The 22,333-nt window shown below is 39.0% G+C and overlaps 1 protein-coding gene across 1 annotated transcript in view; it reads left to right on the forward strand.

The window, feature by feature from the left end:
- SGMS2 (sphingomyelin synthase 2) overlaps positions 1-22,333 on the forward strand; it is an 83,927-nt gene that overhangs the window by 24,734 nt on the left and 36,860 nt on the right. The window contains 1 exon segment of the mRNA XM_036853762.1: positions 10,411-10,528. The gene's annotated coding sequence lies outside the window, so the exon portion shown is untranslated.

A 22,333-nucleotide genomic window follows, 5' to 3' on the forward strand; every position in this document is an offset into this window, starting at 1 on the left:
AAATAGTATTGTGTTTTAAATTTCAAATTCCAGTTGTTCATTGCTGGTATATAGGAAAGTGGTTGACTTTTGTATGTTAACCTTGTATCCTGCAACCTTGCTATCATTGCTTATTAGTTCTAGGAGTTTTTTTGGTTATTTCTTTCAGATTTTCTACATAGATGATCATGTTGTCTGTGAAACAAAGAGAGTTTTATTTCTTCCTTCCCAATCTCTATATTTTTTATTTCCTTTTCTTATCTAATGGTATGAGCTTGGATTTCCAGTTTGATGTTAAAAAGCAGTGGTGAGAGGACACATCCTTACCTTGTTCCTGATCTTAGTGGTGAAGCTTCAAGCTTTCAGCATTTAGTACAATATGATATTAGCTGTAGGCTTTTTGTAGATGTTCTTTATCAAGTTGAGAAAGTTCCTCTCTCTCCCTAGTTGACTGAGAGTTTTTATCCTGAATGGGTGCTGGATTTTGTCAAATGCTTTTTCTACATCTATTGGTATGATCATGTGATTTTTCTTCTTTAGCCTGTTGATGTGATGGATTACATTAATTCATTTTCAGATGTTTAATTAGCCTTGCATACCTTTTATAGATCTCATTTAGTCATGGTGTATAATTCTCTTTTTACATAGTTGGATTCAATTTTTGTTATTTTGTTGAGGATTTTGCATCTGTGTTCATGAGAGATAGTGGTCTACAGTTTTCTAGTATTGTTTTTGTCTGGTTTTGGTATCAGGGTAACGCTGGCCTCATAGAATGAATTAGGAAGTATTCCCTCTGCTTCTATCTTCTGAAAGAGATTGGTATGATTTCTTCCTTAAATACTTGGCAGAATTCACTGGTAAACCCATCTGGGCCTGGTGCTTTGTATTTTATAAGGTTATTAATTTTTTTTTTTTTTTTGGCTATGCCTAACCACTGGACTGCCAGGGATTTCCCAAGGTTATTAATTATTGATTCAATTTATTTAATAGATATAGGCTTATGCAGATGGCTTGTTTCTTGTGAGTTTTGGCACATTGCATCTTTGAAGCAAGTGGTCCATTTCACCCAGGTTATTAAATTTATGGGCATAGATACATTCATAGTATTCCTTTATTATCCTTTTAATGTTTGTGGGGTCTACAGTCCTCTCTTTTATTTCTGATATTAGAAGTTTGTGTTCTTTTTTTTTCTTAGTTAGCCTGCCTAGAGACCTGTTGATTTTATTGATCTTTTCAAATAACAAGGTTTTGGTTTCATTAATTTTCTCTTGATTTCCTGTTTTCAATTCCATTGATTTATGCTCTAATTTTGTATTATTTTTTTTCTTCTATTTACTTTGGGTTTAATTTGCTCTTCTTTTTCTAGTTTCCTAAGGTATAAGCTTAGATTATTGATTTTAGATCTTCTTTTCTAAAATGTGCATTTATTGCTATAAATTTCCTTCTGCTTTTGCTGCATCCATAATTTTTTTTTTTTTTTTTTTTTTTTGCCATACCACGTGGCATGTGGAACTTCCCCGACCAGGGATTGAACCTGTACCCTGCAGTGGAAACGCAGAGTCTTAACCACTGGACTACCAGGGAAGTCCAAAATAATTTTTTTTTTAATTTGGCCACGCCACGTGGCATGTGGGATCTTAGTTCCCTGACCAGGGGTCGAACCCTCGCCCCCTGCATTGGAAGCATGGAGTCTTAACCACTGGACTGCCAGGGAAGTCCCTGCATCGATAAATTCTGATAAGTTATATTTTCATTTTTATTTAGTTCAAAATATTTTAAAAATTTCCCTTGGGATCTCTTTATTGGCTCATGTGTTAATTAGAAATGTGTTATTTAATATCCAAGTATTTTGGGATTTTCCAGCTATCTTTCATTATTGATTTCTAGTTTAATTCCATTTTGATCTGAAAGGAGACATTGTATAATTTCTATTCTTTTAAATTTATTAAGGTGTGCTTTATGGCCCAGAATGTGGTCTCTCTTGGTGAATGTTCATGTGAGTTTGAGAAGAATGTGTATTCTGCTGTTACAAGAAGAAGTAGTCTAGAGATGTCAGTTAGATCCAGTGGATTGATTGTGTTGTTGAGTTCAACTTGATTTTCTGTATGCTGAATCTGTTAAAGTGACTTTTAAAAATCACACTTAGCAATATCAGAATCCAGGTTAAAACCAGGTCTCCTGACTGTAATAAAGTATTCTTTGCTCATGCTCTGTCCCTCAGGAAGCCTCTTTACTTTCTTGTTTTCATCATATTTCCCACTGCTCTCAATTAGAGAGTGACTCACCACCTAATACATTATTACAGTTTAAAGTACCATGAAAGAGTGAAAAATGAATGTGTGTATTCTCGGTGGGGAGAATACGCATGCTTGCGTTTCCTTGACATATTTTTGTTTGTTTGTTTGTTTAGAAATGTGATCCACCATTGGGATTATTTACTGTCTGTAAACCTTTCTGTAGGGGTGAATAGGAATTATTCTCTACTTTTCTCTATAGCAAGCTTTAGACACTTCAGGGAGGTTAGGGAGGACCTCAGAGTTTCTTTCTCGATGCGCTAAACCTCATCCTTCTCTTCTCTGAAATCAAGGTGATGTCCAAAGTATTCAAAGCCCATGGGTTGATTTCAATAGCAAGAGAGAGGGTGAGATGGTCATTAATAATGACATTCATAATGTTTACTCAGACTTTTCCTTCGTGTACTCTGAGATGTAGCCTCTGACCATGCATGACTCAGAAGCTCAACGTAAAAGTACACAGCTGATTTATTTACTTGGTCAGCATCACCATGCATTTTTATGACAGCCCGTTAGAGCCTGGTTTCTACCAGCAGGAGCTCTGGTTTACATCTTGAGTCTCACCACTGGCCCCTGCCCTCAAAATATGTTCATCATCCCTGGGCTTTGGATGCGTTGCTTCGTTTTCCTTTATTTTGCTCAAGGTTCAGTTGCAAAACCTTCTGCTAGAGTGCCCCTCATTTCACTTCCTTCTTCTTCCCCCTTTCCGGTTATTCCTGGTATTTTAATTGTTCTTTTATTTGGACACCAAATAACTCTTTGTGGTCCTGAGAGTTTACTTTCTTGACTCAACATTTTGTTCTCTGAACATTATCCTTCCTCCAAGACTTAAAAAGAAGATCTTGAAAGACGTTGCTTTGTGAAATAGAGGATTATGTAAATATGCCAGTATGTATTTTGCTTTGATATTGCTTAGAAGGAATGTTGGAAACCTGTTGGGTGAGGCTGTCTGTGATGGGTCATGATACACAGGTAGACCAGGTAAACTTTTATAAGAGTTAAAGTAAGTACAAATTATTCATTTTCTAAAACAAGAGAAGCAAACTGCTGATAACTAGTGAGGAGGCTGGAGTAATCAATCTCTTAGAAACGTTAAGACCAAGGACAACAAAAGATTAAGAGAGAGAAAAATAAGAACTAGAGGTAATGGATTACAGAACCAAGAAACTTGGGAATCTAAAGGAGACTTCCCAAGCAAGAGCTGGAGAGCTAGCGCAAGTTTAGTGCTGGCTGAATTACTCAGGTGTAGCTAGTCTGCTCATTCTGTTAATCTACTCAGGTACCGATACTACAGAATCCCTGCGGTTTTGATTATAATGCTTCTATATCCTGAGGAGTTACTCTGCCTCCCCACAAACGTCCTTTCTCCCTGACCAGAGGTGAATTCTCTCTGTCTGGCAGCCTCCTTCTAATAATACCCCCTCCACCGCCCCCACCTCGCAATTTGTTTCTGTCTTAATTCATATTTATCCATGTCTGGTTTCATTTTTACTTCTAGTTTCATTTTTATGTTCAAAGACAGCATTTTATTTGAGCAAGAGTAGTAATCACAGCAAATATGTACATTTTACTTTAATTTTATGAACTATATAATTATGCTATATTTAACTAGAGGGGCTGATCTCTTTGCTACCTGGTGGCATGTTACCACAAATGGCATCTTGCTAAAAAGAAAACTTTTTAAGTTTCCGAGACAGAATGTTTTTATTTGCCTACCCCACGCATAGTTACCAAAAGGAAAAATGAGGTTTATTATTTTTATCCTTAGTACGTGATATTAAACAGACTCTATGCTTATCATAATACTAAACTTCTTTAAGAGACTGTTAATATAATAGCTGATATTTGGAAATTTATTTTAGGAGTTTAAGACTCACCTTTTCTCTTTAACTTTTAAATTATAGTAACAACTCATGTTTATTTTAGAAAATTTTGAACCTTGATACGCAAAGGGAAAACTTAAGTCATCTATAATCTATCACCTGTTAAAAATTTGCGTCATCTTTCCAGCATTTACATTTATGTGTGCCACTTTTTTTTTTTTCTTTGCATTACTGCCCGGCATGTGGCATCTTAGTTCCCCGACCAGGGATCAAACCCATGCCCCCTGCAATGGAAGTGCAGAATCCTAACCATTGGACTGCCAGGGAATTCCCATGTACAACTTTTAAAAAACAAGATAAATAGGGTCATACGTATATCACTATTTTGTACTCATGGATATATCATGAACCTCTTGTCACTCCCCACTCAACATGGTAGAGAAGTATTTCAGTATTCTGTTGCATTCATCCATCACAACTTATTTAAGCAACCCCCTGTTGTTGGATACTTAGTTATTTCCAGTTTTTCACTGTTATTAATAATGTCAGAGGCTCAGAGTTAAATCTTGTTCACATTCTTAGGGTGTTTGTAAAATATAAGAAATGTATTTTACAGTAGTCCTGGAGAGCAGCTTGATATTTTTGTGTTTTTTTTTAACACAAATATTTTGATTTGGGTTTCTTTGCTCACCAGTAAGTTTAAAACCTTCTCACTTTCAGTGTTAAAGTATAAAAATATTGTTTTCTTTGGTTGCAGTAGGTCTGAAAGCATCTCTTAAAATTAAGTAATTAGTGAAGTTTCACTGTTATGATACTATGTGGTACTATTTCTTGTGACTTTTACTCTAAAGAGTTGAGGAATTCGAATGTAACAACAACTTTGTGTCCTGAAGGAAAGAACTAGATTGACGATTGTCTCTTCATGGAAGACCTAACAGAAAAACTGTAGAGGCTGAGAGACACTGGGCTTTTTAATCTGTTCAACTTTTTCTCTCTGGGTTTAAAAAAAAAAAAAGGACTCCTATTTCTGGGATGTTTGAATGCTGCTTGTATTAGGCAGAGGGAAGTACAGAGTGACCTTTCAAGACATTTCAAATTTGAGTCTATAATTAGAAAACACTATTTGAGTTCTCATCATACAGTTTTACTCTTAAAGCAACCGTCTAAATTAGTCTGTCCTCCCTCCCCCCATTTCTCCCTCCCTCTCTCACTCATACCTGCCATGTGTACATCGAAGGACTCTGCTTCTGAAAATCTTCAAGGCATCAAACTTGTGGGTTTCATGATATGTAATGCTTTCCTCCCTTCCTCCCCCCTTTATAAGATTACTTCAAGGACTTCATTGTCTTACTCGCAAGGGGCTTACATGGGACTCTTTAGGAACACAGCTGGTATCTTATAAAGTGGGGGTCACTCAGTGAACAAATAATATCAACTATGTGCCAGGAACACGGCAGATAAACCTGACAGGTGTGGTCCCTTCCCTCATGGGGTTTACAGTTTGACAGAAAAGAGCCAGTAAATCTTTACCAGTAGTTGACTAGATAGTTACAATTAGCAAACAGTTATGGTGGAGAAAAAGTATAGGGCGATGTGGAAGCAGGTAAAGGGGACCCTAATCCAATCAGGAAGAGTCAAGAAAAGGCTTCTTTTCAAGGTGGTGATGTTTGTCCAAAGATGCATGGGGATTTATTATACATGCCATCCTCTCCTCTTCTTCCTTGCCAAGTGCTATGTTTAGTGCCTGTAAACTGCAAGTGAATTAATCTATTTCTGCTTTCTTTGGGTGGCTTTAGTAATACCCCCCCAAGAATTAAAATGGAAATACATTGCTTTAGTTGATTAACAACTTTAAGATGGAACACTATTTCAATCTGAAGAAACATTCTTAAATAATCAGTCCTAAGAACAACACACTTTGCCTGATGGAATGAAAAAAGCTGACAAATCACTGGAACATTAGCTAATTCACAGGGTTTGTGGAATAGCGTGGGAGTTCAGCTGTGTCATGTCTTCCATGTACAGCAGGGGAATATCTGAAGGAACAAAGGACCTTTGCTAGCTAAGGTTTGCTCTCTAATAACTAGTCTTTAAAATAAAAATTAATCTATTTTCCAACTTACAATAAAATGTGCCTCAAGCACAATGGCTTTTGTAATTTGGAAATGCTCCACGTTTAACTGTTAGGTAGAGCCTGAGATGACTATGACAAATAGGAATATTCTTTGAGCTGTTCAATCCCCTGAGATAATTATGGCTGTTCTTTGGCCAGATGGTGACTCTCAAGTCCATTAGACTTAAAAACAGAGGCTTCTGTGGAAAGTCACTTTCAATGCATCAGGTTACTTAGTGTTTTTATGTGGCTGTAGCTTGGCCATCTCCTGATGGTAGAGAATTTGTTCCACAAATCTGGAACTGTCTTCTCTTCAGCCCTTATCAGATGCATGGCTGAGGGATATGGAAGTAAAGGATGGATTTCTGGTGCAGTTATGTCCCTGAAATGAGCCAGACCATCTGAGCTGCTTATTTGTATTGCATTGCCTTGGCTTCCTACTGAAGAAACGCTAGAGAGCTATGCTTCGGAATTTATTGAGGGTCATGATGAAAAACTATCATGTGACATGGTCTCCCTGGTCTGTGCTATCGCTCATTGCCTCTTGTGTACAGACCTGCAGTGAGCATGTTAGAGCTAAGTGTCAAGAAGAGCTTTTTTGCCCCTGGGGAACAAAATATGGTTCCCTATTCCCCATCCTCCCAATACATGCAGATATGGAGATACTCACACTCTGAGTTTGGAAAATTTTGTCTCTTCTCTTTTTTGCTCTAGCTGCAAAGGAACTGAGAGCCAAATATGTATCCCAGTTTTTGTCATGTTTTAAGACTTAACCAGTACACCCAATTCCCCCTGTTCTTTCCTTTCTATTTTAGTTAGTTAACAAATATGGATAATGCATACTATATGCCAGGTGCTGTTTCTAAGGTCTTTATAAATATTAACTCCTTCACCCCTCTTAAGGACCCTATGAAGTTAGTGCTGTTGTTAGCCCTACTTATAGATGAGGAAACTGAGGCACAGGGACGTTATGTATCATGTCTGGAGTCCCAGAGGTGCTGAGTGTGGCGATTCCTTTTACTGGGAGTGGGTGAGACGATATTCAGTCACAGGAAACACACCCGCCCTCCTCCCGCTGCATCTTGTGATCAAGAACCCCTGGTCTCTATTTACCTGGCTTTCTGATCCTATGCTACTCCTTTTACAGGAGTATTTTACTTTGTAAGTTGTATCATTTACTTTATTCCTTTATGAAGTGATGCATGGTATATATACTTCAAATTAAAATGAATGAACTTCCGTGACACTCTTTTAAATGGGTCTTCTCTTAACTACTTCAGGATGTGTACAGAGTGTTTGGAGTAGTCAGCATGAATTTGCAGTCTAACATCCACCCCCTTTACCCACCTCCTTTTCAACAAGAGCACACATTTTAAGTCTGACTAGATGAAAAAAACTATAAGCTGACGATGTTGTCAGTATCATTAATACCATGTTATAAACAATTATAAATGTCCACAGACTTAAGTTATGACCCAGGAACCACTATCTGCTCTTCTTTAATTTGACTTACCCCTGCTACCTAAGAAATAAACTGTTGCCTGTTTTATGAGCTACTTTAAATTTCAGCTTCTCCCAACTTGACACTCTGGGCTTGTTTCTACATACTGTGGTGTGTAGGTAGATGAAAAACATTGGACCTTCGGGATGTGTGTCTTCTTGAGAAATCTCTTTGTTAGCCCAGTTCTTACCTTATAAATAGGCAATTGAATTGATCCTTTTGATAGAGTAGCTCAAGTTGGCAGATGCAAAGATTAGCCCATGAGATTATTGGTGGGTGTTAACGGTGCAACCAGTGTCCCTACAGGCAGGGACAGGCATGGTTTGGGGATACTTTGAGGGCATATTTTTAGGCACCTTTAATATTAAGAGGCACATGTACTACCTGATTGAATATGAATATACATTAATTTCTTCTAATAGTACCTCAGTGTTCCAGAAATGGCTTAAATATGGGGAACCTCTGAAGGGTCTCAAGTGAGAGTAAATTTTTAGAAAGATCAGATTTTCCTGTGGAAAATCAGGAGCAGGAGAAGATTAAGGCAATCCAGGGGAAACAGTGTGGTGGCTGGAAGTAGGGTCAGGTTAGTGGCAGTGGTGGGTGAAGTCGAGAGAGAGGTAATGGCTGGAACGAGGTCCCAAGTGAAATGAGAAAGACATTCTCTGAGGGTGGGGAGGTCTTTTCAAAGGAGTGAACATGGCCCACTGAGAGTATTGCATGGTATCTGCAATGTAAACTAAGTTGCTTCCTATTATGGGCCTTATTGGAACGTAGCATTGTTGACCAGTTGAAGTTTATTCATCTCTACCCGGCATTTCAGATATACTTACGTTTTTTAATTTTAATTTTTGGCCACGCTGAGCAGCTTGCAGGATGTTAGTTCCCCAGCTAGCGATCGAACCTGGGCCCTGGCAATGAAAACACCGAGTCCTAACCACTGGACTGCCAGGGAGTTCCCTTGTTCTTTAATTTTTATAACAACTTTATTGAGATGTAATTCATACCATAAAATTCACTCTTTTAAAGAGTACAATTCAGTGATTTTTAGTGTATTCACAGAGTTGTGCACCATCACACTATCTAATTTTAGAACATTTACATTATCCCCAAAAGAAACCCCATATACATTTTTTAAAAAATTTATTTATTTTTGGCTGCATTGGGTCTTTGTTGCTGCACGTGGGCTTTCTCTAGTGGCTGTTATGAATAATGCAGAATGAACATTTGTGCGCAAGTTTTTGTGTGGACTAGGGCTTTCATTTTTCTTGGGTATATAACTAGGAGTGACACATTCGTTCTTGAGTCTCTTCCAACAGTTGAGTATTTTTGGTGAAAGTGGGATCTCAGTTGAAAATCGGTTTCTGGTTGCGGATATGTATGTATATGCCCTGTAATTGTTAAACATAGATTTTAATGAAATTTGTTAAGCATTTAAAAGGTATATATACGTCAACTACCAAATATCGTGTGTGTGTCTTTGTGTGTGTGTCTGTGTGTGTGTGTCTGTGTGTGTATCTCAGTCTATACTCTTAGGATATTCATATGGTGGTTTATGAATTGTAAACCTCTGGGAAATGGTATACATTTTACTTCCACCCACCAGTCAAATTTCAGCTACTTAAAATCCATTGAAAGAGGGGAGGGAGAGATGAATAGGTGGAGCATAGCAGATTTTTAGGGCAGCGAAACTACTCTGATACTTTAATAGTAGATACATGTCATTATACACGTGTCCAAAGCCATAGAATGTATGCCAGCAAGGGTGAACCTTGCTGTAAACTGTGGTCTCTGGGTGATTATGATGAGTCCATGTAGGTTCATTGACGGTAACATATGTACCACCCACTCCGTGGGGGACGTTGATAATGGAGGAGGCTATGCATGTGTGGGGAAGTATGGGAAATCTCTGCACTTTCTGCTCAATTTCACTGTGAATCTAAAACTCCTCTAAAAAATAAAGTCTATTTAAAAACCCATTAAAATATCACAGCAGTTGTGTGTATTTCGAAGGGAATCCTCCACCATTTTGTTTGAACCTGACAGATTATGCACCTCACAACAGCCTGGGTTTCGGTGACACTGAGTTTGCCTGTGTAGTGGCAGTTCCTCACCTGCTCTGCAAAGCCCTCGGTGACCTGGCCTCTGGCCTCCGGCCTCCGCTGCACTTCTCTATTCCTGAGTTTCAATGCTCCATTGCCTTTCCATTCTCTAAACCTGCCTGGCTCATTCCTGCCTCAGGGCCTTTGAACCAGCTGCTTCTTTGACCTGGAATGCTCTTCTTCCATGTCCCACCCCCCATTATTATTAAGTCTTAACTCAAATAGCATCCCCTCACTCCCTAACCACTTGCTGTGAATCAGCCACGCCAGCCTCGCTCTGATTCTGACTGACTTCTCTCGGTGGCATTGATCACAGGCTTCTTTTATCTGCTTGTGAGCATCGTGACGGGAATCCACCTACCTTCCTTGCTCCACCTCTGAACAGGTGTGTCAGGTATTAAATTAATGTTGGTGGAATGCATGGCCAAGTTGCTTTTCTCCCCCTGAAATTCTGGTACCTGTTAGAGCCAGTGTTCTCCCCTGACTCTTCCAGGGAGGGCAGTTATCGTAGAACTCATCATTTCACCCTCACCCCCAGAAAACCAGCAAAACATAACAAAGCATCATTCTTATTTAACCTCTCACTTTCTCTGCCTTTTAGAGCTATCATCCTCTGCCCCTCCCACTCTTCGCAGAAAGGATCTGCTACAAGACTGAATGTTCACTGCTGCGAGGACCAGGGACCACGGTGGGATTTGCTGTGCTGCCATCTGCAAACAGTAGGTTGGGTGCTTCCTGGTGCTAGATCATAAGTGTGATTTGCATCCGCTGAAGGTTGGTTGCCTACCAGTTGTCCTGCAACTTCTCGGCTATCTTCTCTTTTCTAGTTAAGACATTTCGAAAATGCCTTAACTCTGAGAATTTCTATTTTATCCTCAGAAGAGTCTTAGATTTCAAGCTGTTTCAGGTGAGTGGATGTTTCCCTACTTGTTGGATTGTTGTCTTAAATGACAGCAAGAGAAATAGAGGTGACACCAAAACTTCCTAACCTCTTTGCATGACTGTCAAAATACGGCACGCAGTAACTGCCTCAACTATGCATTAAGAAAAATTAGTGGCACTAAAAATCTTCAAAGAAACGTTGGTCAGCTGTGCACCTGTTCAACAACATTACTGAAATGATTACTAGCAAAGTTATTCTGTTTCTGCAGTTTTTAAACTAAGGTCAAAGAGATGTGGTAGTTATACCCATTCTCTGCCCACTGAGGAGGAAGGAAGTTTTCACGTTCATGATTCACATTGTGCAACTCAATTCACTGTCTAAACTAATTTGAATTTAATTCCTAGGATAATTTTACTCTTGAAAATAAAAATAGGAGTTGCATTTTTAATGCACAAGATTTTCTTTTTCTTCTCTATAGCTAGGGCACCTTAGGACCGGGGCTCAGTTGACTCTTATGATAGCCATTCTTCTTCATCATTACTAGTTAGTGTGGTGTTTGCCTAAAAAGTCTTCAGCCCAAAGATGGACCCCAGGGCCATGTAATTCCAAGTTAATTAAAAATAAATTTTTATGAATATTTAAGAGTCACTGTTGAGCCCAGCATTCCATAGGCGTATTTGTTTGTCTTCTGTAAAATTCAAAATAATTCTAAGAATGTTGCTAGGATTAGAATGCCCATATGGGCCGATACTAGGAATGACAACTATTTCTGAATATTTGACCGCAGTGATATCTCTCCCTTTGTCTGATAGTGTCTGTCCCATGGAAGCTGGGTAAAGAAAAGAATTCATGTATTCAACAAATACTTACTGAACAATTTCTGTGGGCCAGGCTCTCATTTCAGTGTTGCGAATGAGGCAGTGAACAAAGCAAAATTCCTGCTTTCATGGAGCTTTTAAAAAGCCCCCAAATAGGGCTTCCCTGGTGGTACAGTGGTTGAGAATCCGCCTGTCAATGCAGAGGACACGGGTTTGAACCCTGGTCTGGGAAGATCCCACATGCCGCAGAGCACCTAAGCCCGTGCACCTAGAGCCCGTGCTCCGCAACAAGAGAAGCCACCGCAGTGAGAAGCCCGCGCACCACAACGAGGAGTAGCCCCCGCTCGCCGCAACTAGAGAAAAGCCCGAGCGCAGCAACAAAGACCCAACACAACCATAAATAAATAAATAAATAAATAAATAAATAAATAAGAAAAGCCCCCAATATCCTCAGCAAACAAATGGGAGAAGGGAGGCGCAGATAACTTGACTCACTCTCAGGTGTCCTGGGAAAAACTCCTTCTAGATGGCAGACAAGCACAGATGAAAAGGAAAGAGTTGGAACCTGATTTGGGAAATAAGATAAAGCAATCTTAATGCTCTAGTTTAATCACTGCAAAATAGAGAAGCTTATTAAAACAATAAGCAAAAAACAGGTGCCAGGGTGATGTGACCTAGGCTTAGAAAAGAAGGATTACTTTTCAAGGATACCATTTTACTTCATTTTTTTCAGGTTCACAGATTCTGCCCAAATTCTGTCTCCACCACCCCCTCCCAGCCTCAGCTATCAGTGCCTAATGCAGCCTTCCAGAGTATCTCTGTGCACAAGTATGAATTCATATTTGCCCCCTTCATAAAGTAAACGATAGCAAACTATACTTTTGAGCAATGTATTTTTTTCTCCTGATATACGTAGGAGGGTTTAACAAATCAGTACAAAGAGAGCGTCCTCATTCTTTTTTTTCTTCTCTCAACAGTCACAGAGTAGTCCATTGTATGGATGTACCACAATTTAAATAGTGACCTATTGATGCACATTTGGGTTGTAGCCAATCCTTGCTCTTAAACAATGCCGCAATAAATAACTTTGTGTGTAGGTTATTCTGCATGTACACAATTATATGTGTATAAATTTGCAAAGTAGAATTGCCAGTCATAAAGGATGTGTATAATTTTGATAGCTGTGTTGTCAAATTGCCTCCCAGAGGGGATTTATCTTATTCTCACCCCCTGCTAGAACTTGTGAGACTAGCTGTCCATTTGGGTCTGGATTTTTTCACCCAATCTGATAAGTTAAATGGTTTCTCACAGTTTCAGTGTAGGAATACTATTCATTCAGAATTTTCAAATGGCATTTTTAAAAAGAAAGTGCCCAGAAAAAGTAAACAAGACTAGAATTCAGCTCTTTTTATTATGCAAAAAAAAGGACACTAAAGGCCATCTTAGCTCTTCTACTATGTAAGTTAAGACAAGTCCACGTAAAAATGCTGCATTTTAAATACTGAAAATATACAGGGTTGAAGTGCTTCTTAGGCTCATGATGTACCTAGGTGACCTGCTAAGAGTAAGACCTTTCTCCTATAGTTTGGTCCTGTATGGTAGCTAATTGAAATAGAACAGTGTACAGAAATGAATTAACACAGCAGGTCTGAGACTGCGCTCCTTAGAAACGCCCACTTGCAAGGTTGGCCCTTGACTGGTGGTGCCTGGTAACTTAGATTGGAGGAGGTTCCCACCATTTCCTAGTAAGAATGGTGCACTGTGCCTGGGACTGTTGTGCAAACAGTATGGTTTCTGTTGAATGCCTGCTTGCATTCTGGGAGTGTAGAATTTAGGTACATGCCTAGCAGAAGGTTCCTATGTGACCAGCCCTAATGAAAACCCAGAGTCACTAATGAGCTTCTCTGGGAGACGATATTTCACAGGTGTTGGCACAACTTCTTGGGGAAATTAAGTACCACCTGTGTGATTCCACTGGGAAAGGACTCTTGAAGCTTGCTCCTGGTCTCCTCTGGACTTTAGCCCCACGTACCTTTTTCCTTTGCTGAGTTTGCTTTGTATCCCTCTGCTGTAAAAATAGCCATGAGTACAACTGTATACTGGGTCCTATGAGTCCTCCTAGTAAATCATCAAACTGGGAGTGGTCTTAGGGACCCTGACCCAGTCAGCTTGCAAAGACTTTAATATTCTCTCTGTCTATATTGGTATTAGTGGAGAGCGACACAGATATTTTTAGCATGCAGTTAATTGACCTTTGACATTCTATCTTGACTCGTAGTCTGTGTTCTATTGTAAAATGTGCTTCAGAGTTCTAACTGTGATTTAGCATTTACATCTAACAAGTGGAGGCAACAAGAAGGCGGCTGGATATTGGAGAGTTGTTTTTTTTTTAATATAAATTTATTTATTTATTTTTGGCTTCATTGGATCTTTGTTGCTGTGCACGGGCTTTCTCTAGTTGTGGTGAGCAGCGGCCACTCTTCGTTGTGGTGCACAGACTTCTCATTGCAGTGGCTTCTCTTGTTGCGGAGCACGGGCTCTAGGTGTGCGGGCTTCAGTAGTTGCGGCACGGGGGCTCAGTAGTTGTGGCTCGCGGGCTCTAGAGCGTAGGCTCAGTAGTTGTGGCACATGGGCTTAGTTGCTCCGTGGCATGTGGGATCTTCCCGGACCGGGACTCGAACCTGTGTCCCCTGCATTGGCAGGCGGATTTTTAACCACTGCGCCACCAGGGAAGCCCCAACATTTATTTATATTCACAGTGGTGTTTGAGGGTGAACCCCTTCAATTCTGAAGCTACTTGTATTGTGGTATCAATTCTTTCAGGTAAAAAGACAGGTATATGTAAAAGTGTATTAGTTTTTCTGGCTTGAAATATGGCCCACCAAATGAGTCAACCCTCTGGTTGCCTGAAAAAAATTCCTTCTTTGACTATGAGGTCAGAATTAGTGACTCAGGGCTGTTCAGGAATATATAAACTATGAATTTATGAGAGAATTAATTCTTATAGGGATGGCAAGTAACTTCCATGACAGCATATAATTCCAATTCACTTTTATATGTAAGAATCCTGTAATTGCTTTTTGTGTTAAAGCTCTTCTTCAGAACTCAATAGAAAAAATAATGTAGCCTGTATTTCAGCTACAAGGGATCTGTAGATTCTGTGCACAGCATAGTGGCCTTTGAATTCCCTGACTTGAAAAGAATTGAAGGAGCCTCTGCTCCCAGTGACATGGGAAAGAACAGTGGCAAGATTAAGCATGAAATCAATCGTCTAGTGCTGGGAGGAGTTCGCACCGAATAAATATCTGTCCTGCGTCTGACTGTACCTGTGCCTGAGTCACCTTCCTCCTGCCAAATACAAACAGGTTACTAGGCAACAGGAGTGATTCAGACACTCTAAACATCTCACCACAGTGAAATGTCCATCTGCAAGATTTCCAGGAAATGCCCTTCTTGTAAGTCACTGGGGAGCTAGATAAACATTCACACAGGCACCGAAGGCATCAGATGACCCAGAGCTAGTAGCTGTGGGTTAAAATGTAGGGCCAGCTAATATCCGGAAGGAAGTCACCTCGCAGGGCAAACACAGACTGTTATCTGCATGGTAACTGTGGGAAGGAAACATGGAGGAGAAAAAGGTGAAATCTCTCCCCAGAAGGACTCATGGGAAAGGAAATCCATTGCTCTTAGGGGGAGAAAAAAAAAACACATTCCAGATTGTTAAAATAGACCAAGATCTCAGAAAACCTAGCAGAGTGGCTAAGATTGCCTGGCTTCAAATCCCACCTTTGACCACTTGCTGGATTTCTGGGTTTCACTTCCTCATGCCTCACATGGAGGTGATAATGGTACCTACCCTGTAAGGTGGTTGTACATATTAACATGTTGATATTGTGGAAGCTCCAGTGCCTGGTATCATAAGCTCTGGGGAAGTATAATCACGTCCTCCATCCTCCAGGCAACTCCCTAAGTAGGGGGTGGGGGCAGAATTGTGTAGGAATGAAGGAAAACCCAAAAATAGGTGAGAACTTTTCAGGGATTTGTCTATTCTTTTTATCCTTTTGAGAACTGCAATTATAGAAATTATAGCATCTTTTAAGAAACGTCTCCAAGGGTTTTCAGCATTACATACTTTGAAAATTATTTATATATTGATAAAGTACATCAGGATTATGCAGGGGGAGGAGGATATAATCATGGAGATTGCTTGGGGGTTTCCAGGGTATCAGTAATATTCTGAAACTATGTATGGGTTTTTGCTTTACTATTTTTTATACTTGATGTTTTATCCCCCTCTTTATATAAGATATATTATAATTAAAAATGCAGTCACCCAAAGTAAAGCACTCTAAGTTGGGTGAAATTTTGGGGTCTTGTATCCCATATGGAAATTATAATTATGCAGATCCATTATTGACTCCTTTAGAAAAAGAAAGGTGCTGGTGGTATTTTGGAAAAGGGTGAGATAGAGCTGGAGTCTTTCAGTGTGTGAACTGACACGTTCATTCACAGCCATTCTAGTGCCTCTGAATGCCAGGCCCTTGACTGGTGGCCACATTGACACAAATCAGACGTGGACTGTCCTTGCACCTTCTAACCCAGCAGAGGAGATACCCTGTGTAGGCTGCAAACTACAAACCGTAGGCTAGACTAAAGAAGTGGGAGGAGCATAGGTAAGGGGAGAAAGGCATGGCATTGAATCCCAGTCTGATCTTTTAAGAGTTCTCACTTCCCTTGAATTTATTTTTTGAAGGGAAAGCAGAACATTAGCAGACTGGATTGAGAATATGTTGCTGCACGTTGGGCTGGGCTAGTGGCACAGCAGTGCCGGGGTGACTTGAGAGAGTTGTGAGATTAGGAACCGTTTCTCTTCCTGAATTTGTAGAGTCTGGTTCTGTCAGGTGGGGATGCATCCCAGGGAGGGATCCACTGTAAAGTCAAGTGAAAGAAGGGGGTTAGAGGAGTGCCTCTCAGGGTTGTCTCAAGAGCTCAACATACTAGTCTATGGTGCAGCACTAGTTCCTGACACCATTTTATTCAATAACCGTACAGATTTCTTTATTACCAAATTAGCAGCCAAATGACTTAAGGTTAACTTTTAACTCTCTATAAAAGGTAAGAGACAAATGCATTTAACTCTAAAACTTCTCACTTTCCCTAACGCCACAATGTATAGTGCTTCATTCACTGAATTTAGCATTGAAGGTAGCATTGTTTTATATTGAGTCTTATACCTTGAATAAGTTTCTGAGTGTAGAATATTGATTTTGGGAAAATGCTTTTTTTTTTTTTTTTTTTTTTTTTTGGCCACGCCGCACAGCATGTGGGATCCTAGTTCCCCAACCAGGGATTGAATCCGTGCCCCTTGCATTGGAAGCATGGAGTCCTAACCACTGGACCGCCAGGGAATTCCCAGGGAATGCTTTTAAGTTTGACTTGTTTTATAAAGAACCTAGAGTTTTCCCATTAATTAATTAATTATTCAATAATTAATTATTGAAGGATAATTGGTATACAGTAATATTATATAAGTTACAAGGGTGCAATATAGTGATTCACAATTTTTTTTTTTAGCATTTTTAAAAAAAATTAATTAATTTATTTATTTATTTTTGGCTGTGTTGGGTCTTCGTTTCTGTGCGAGGGCTTTCTCTAGTTGTGGCGAGCGGGGGCCACTCTTCATCGCGGTGCGCGGGCCTCTCACTATCGCGGCCTCTCTTGTTGCGGAGCACAGGCTCCAGACGCGCAGGCTCAGTAGTTGTGGCTCACGGGCCCAGTTGCTCCGCGGCATGTGGGATCTTCCCAGACCAGGGCTCGAACCCGTGTCCCCTGCATTGGCAGGCGGATTCTCAACCACTGCACCACCAGGGAAGCCCCACGATTTTTAAAGGTTATACAACATTTATAGTTATTATAAAACATTGGCTATAGTCCCTCTGTAGTACAGTATATCCTTGTAGCTTATTTTATAGTTAATAGTTTGTACCTCCCATTAATTTAGATTCTCAGTCTTTCATCAGGAATCTTTGTTATTTGATGGAAAACTGTATTAACCATTATTCATAAAAGCTTACTGAACAAACATAACTTATTTTCAAAAACACAAGAAGCCATAAATAATGCCTCAAATGATTCAAATGAACTTTGATGGAGTTGACTCTAACTTTATTTGTTGCAAAATGTTTGCAGTAGGAATTTGAGTATTTAATTAATGAAGTTCTAACACATGATCGGCTGCTTTTCCAAAGTTATTTGTTCCTCTGCGTGTGTGTGTGTGTGTGTGTGTGTGCGCGCCGGCATGTTGTGTGTGTGTGAGAGAGATTGTGTGATGTTAAAAAACTGGAAATAGTCTGCTACCCAGAAAAAAAAAAATCCATCTAGGATTGCTAATCCTAATTACCAGAGAAATCTAGTCTTATTTGACTCTGTAAATTGTCTGCCTTTTAAACATTAATGCTAGTAGAACAGGTAGTTTAACTCTTCCAATCAAGATATACAATTTCCAGTTACTTGGAATATTTTTACTTCTTAATTTTTAATATTTCATAAAAGGCCTTTTAAAATATAGTTTTATACTAATTTGTATTATTTCCTAATTTTGAATCTGCATCCACATAGTGGTCAGTTGGTATAATAAAGAGTAAATACTTGATTCTTTTATATCCTTTGGTGTTGGTCCCTGAGCTGACTCAATAACTATTTACCTTGCATCTAATTAACCACCTCTTATTCTATGGGATAGGACCTTTTCACTTCAACCTTATGAAATTATTTTCTTCAGTTTTAAATGTCTTATTTCTTCTCTATTAACCTGAGGTCAGAAGCTCTTTGTTAAATCTTATTTAATTGGCTTCAATCATGGTAGGAAAGGGGTTCTGCATCGGCCCCACGCAAAAGGTCTTCTTACTCCATACAGATGCCCAAATAGTTGATGGAACCTAATGGGTGATTCTTCCATGAATTTATTTCCCTTTTCATGTGGTCTGTTCTGACAGGATGACTTCTGACATTGAGAAATAAAGACATAAGCTAACCATTTTTAAATTGTAATATGCCAATGGCCAATCATTTAACATAGTCCCCTATTTGAGAATGTGAGACAGGTAAGGCAGAAGAAACTGAGGACCAAGGGGATTGCTTTAATTCTTATCAAGTATTAGAGTCAGGGTTAGAACCCAGATCTTAGGATTCTAAGATGTTACCATGCACGGTTGACCTGTATTTATTTTTTTTCTGGTATTAGCAAGGGCATGTTTTAGGGGCCATGGTTATTGAGTGAACTTTTGTTGTTCATTGTTTTAATAAACTCATATGGACCTGTTACCCATAAATTAGCTGCATCAAGCTAATTAAAATGCCAAAAAATTTTAAACCTTTGAGAGAATCGATTTCTCACCCATAGGACCAATCTCGTGGTGTTCTGAGCACTAAGAGGAAATACCTAGACCCTGTGATGGTTAGTACACCCTTTATCAGTAAGGTACCTTACCCTACTTCTTTTCTTTCTGTGAGAAATGAGATTTTTGTTTGCCTTCTTTAACCATCTTTGGTGGAATCACCAAAAATACAATAATCAATTGACTTCACAATGTGAATTAGATTTGTTAAAGCCCCAGAGAAAATTTTCGCGTCTACCTATTATTATGCATGGCCTTATTTTTGTAGATAAGGAAAGCTACCAAAGTGGTCAACCAACATTTCCAAGAAAACTTTCTGACAGTTGATCTTCAAATATAGGTTTCTGAGTGCACTTGGTGTGAAAATCTATGCAGAGAAAGTCTGTTTATTTAGCCAGTTATCTGTTGAAGTACACTAATGTCCTGATGAGTGCATTTTTGTTTTTTAGAGTTGGTGGCCACTTTAGAATAAAATGAAGCAATTATCTGCTCCAAGTAACAATAGGATTCTGAGCTTTTTTTAGAGTTAGGGTCTTCTTTTGCACTTAGCTCTTTTGTCCCTGTCCCCCTACCACAACACCCAGATATTTGCCAAATATCTAATTCACATTTGAAAGCTTCATGATTATTAAATATAAGTTTAAAAGTATTCTGCGGATTTTCTTACAACTGAAATCTTTGCACTGATGTCTGATTTGCCCCTCTAGAACACCATTTACAAGAGGTTTGTATAATAATTGTGCATGACTATATATTCAAAAGGCAAAGTAACGAATGGTGACCGTACCATGAAAATGTCCAGACACAAATCACCCCAGAGGGGAAGGTTGGTTTCTATCTAACAAGCTGGAAGTTATAAATTGGCATTTGTCTTTCAAACGGGGACACTAGGTTTTGTAACCTCTTCTGGGCAGTGAGTGCTGTGTTTGACCATTCATTTCTGAGTCCAGGAGTTGTAGCAAGAAAGGTTTTTGGGAGAAGGTGACCTCTAATCTGGAACCTGAAGCATGAGAGGCAGGTGGGCAAGCAGAGGGTAGGGGCGAGAGGAGGTTTGGGGCTGCTGAAAAATTATATGGAAGGCCTGGTAAGAGGAGATACTGCATGTGAAGGGAACAAAGTTAAGCAGTTATGTCTGGAAACACACGGATTAGGGAAAGGAAAAAAAAAAAAAAAAAACGACTTCACAAACTGAGCCTGAAAAGGAGGGCAGAGGTCAGATTATGAAGGTCCTTGTAAGCAGTGTCGCCCATCAGAAGGACACACCAGCATCTGAGAAGCAGTCTGGGGAAAAAAGATAATTGGGGAAAGGTGATCTGACCAGATATTTGTCATTAAGGAAATAAAGTTTGTTTACCTATAACGGCATTAGTGTTTTGTTGTTTTTGCTTTTGTTTTTGTTTTTTTAAAGAGAGCCTGAAAGGGGCATACTGAAATATTTACAAGTCAAATGATGTTTGGGATTGTTTCCAAAAAAACCCGCGGTAGAGGATAGATGAAATAGATTTCCCATGATGATCATTGTAGCTGATGAGGTTTGCTGTACTATTCTCTCTACTTTCAATACAACATTTGAAATTTTCTAAGGTGTTTTGTTTTTGTTTGTTTTTTGTTGTTTTTAAAGTCAAAATAAGCAATGGACTTTTGGCCATAGGGAGCCATTTAAGGGCTTTAAGGAAGCCAGTAAAGCAGGAAATGGACTGGGAACAAAACCAGAGAGGGAGGGAGTGCTGCATTAAGTACTTGCTCAGTCCTTTTCCCACAGTGACTGTGGCGCTTCAGTTTCTCCTTGTGCAAGATTCATAACTTCAGGTCTTATTAGTGACCTGTTCTCTATTAGCCACTTCTTCTTAATACTTTCACTTTGTATTCAGTAGTCCAAAATACTAGTAGTACCCGATATTCCTAGTACTACATCAGCTTTCTTTTTATTAAAAAAAATTTTTAATGTATCTTTTTGGTGGATGGATTTAATCCATTAAAAATTTGTTGTGGCTATTGATATGTTTGGACTAATTCACGGCCTCTGTAAGGAAGGGTGTCTGTGAGCTGAACTAAGCTAGAGAGAGCAGAGTTAGGTAGATAGATGGAAGATTAAAATGGACAGGACCTGGGGTGGCTGTCAGGAGAGCAAAGGAGGGAGTTTGAAGCCCAGATGAGAACTAAGGTTTTATTTACCCTACAAATAACCCCCCCCAATGGAATTCATTCATTTCCTTTAAAGATACCCCCCATCAACCCATCATCCTTTTTGACATTCTGAAGAAGTACCTCTAAAGTATGTAAACATATTAACCAGAATGTCATTTTTGGTCTTGTTCAGTGCAAGCCTTGGAAACGGGCTTGCAATCTTCTAATATCTTTATTGCTGTGGATTAAGCTACAGAAGAAAAAAACGAAAACAAAAAACCAGAAAATGAAAAACTTCTAGGCTGTTAACTTTGTTTCAATTTATTTTAAATATAGGTTTTTGATAACATTTTTTTAAAAAAACAATTTCAAGTGAGTATTTATAGTCAAATACTTTTATTTATATAGAGCCATCAATGAAAATTACATTAATGGAAATAAGATTAAGTATGGAATTACATCTTTTAGCTTCCTGATACTAATTGAGCATTGAGTTTATAGCGTTTCCTGACTACCTCTTGGCATGAGGTTCAGGTTTAGAGACAGTGCTTTTAATCATCCTGTGTTTTTCTAAACCTGCTTCACTCTGTAGAAAAAGTCTGACCATAATTTACTCCCAAGGATAGACCAGTGCTAAACCTAATAGAATGATTTTCTATTCATTACTGATTAGTGGAACTTAGCATTTTAAAAAGCTATTTAAAAAAAAAAAAAAAAAGACTATTCTAGTTTTTAAAATTTTTGTTTTCAGTTTTCATCTATATACCCTAGACTTTTAAAGTTTCTAAGACATATATATATATGTGTCCCTCCCCAACCTCCCCTTTTATGTTCATTATTTGAATTTTCTTTTTACTTTTACTTCTATCAGGTACATGGTTTTACTAAACTTCAAATGTTATTTCAGGCTCTTCTCTAATTTGTAAAAGTTGTTTTTATTGCTCATTGGTCTTTTAAAGTGACTTCTGGGTGGAAGGGGGAGGGTGGGAGTTACTTAATCAAAAACCTCTTGAGGATAGGAGCCAGCCTTCTCTTCTGCTGCCTTCCTGAGCACTTAGAGCCCAATTCCACACAGAACGGAAGGCCAGAAATAGTCCTCTCTTCTGGTTGGCTGGCCATTCATTTGCCTCACCTTCCAGGCTTTCAGCAGTGTCGCAACATTTGCTATATATTTAACCTTTGAGTATTGCTTATCTTGAGTTTGGTTGCTCTGTTTCATTAAACAGCTTTTTAAGTTTTCTATGTCTGTAGTTTCTATCCTACCTATTTAAGATAAAATTTCTGCATCGAAAGTCAAAT

The sequence above is a fragment of the Balaenoptera musculus genome, chromosome 5 (assembly GCF_009873245.2).
Source record: "Balaenoptera musculus isolate JJ_BM4_2016_0621 chromosome 5, mBalMus1.pri.v3, whole genome shotgun sequence".
NCBI lineage: Eukaryota > Metazoa > Chordata > Mammalia > Artiodactyla > Balaenopteridae > Balaenoptera > Balaenoptera musculus.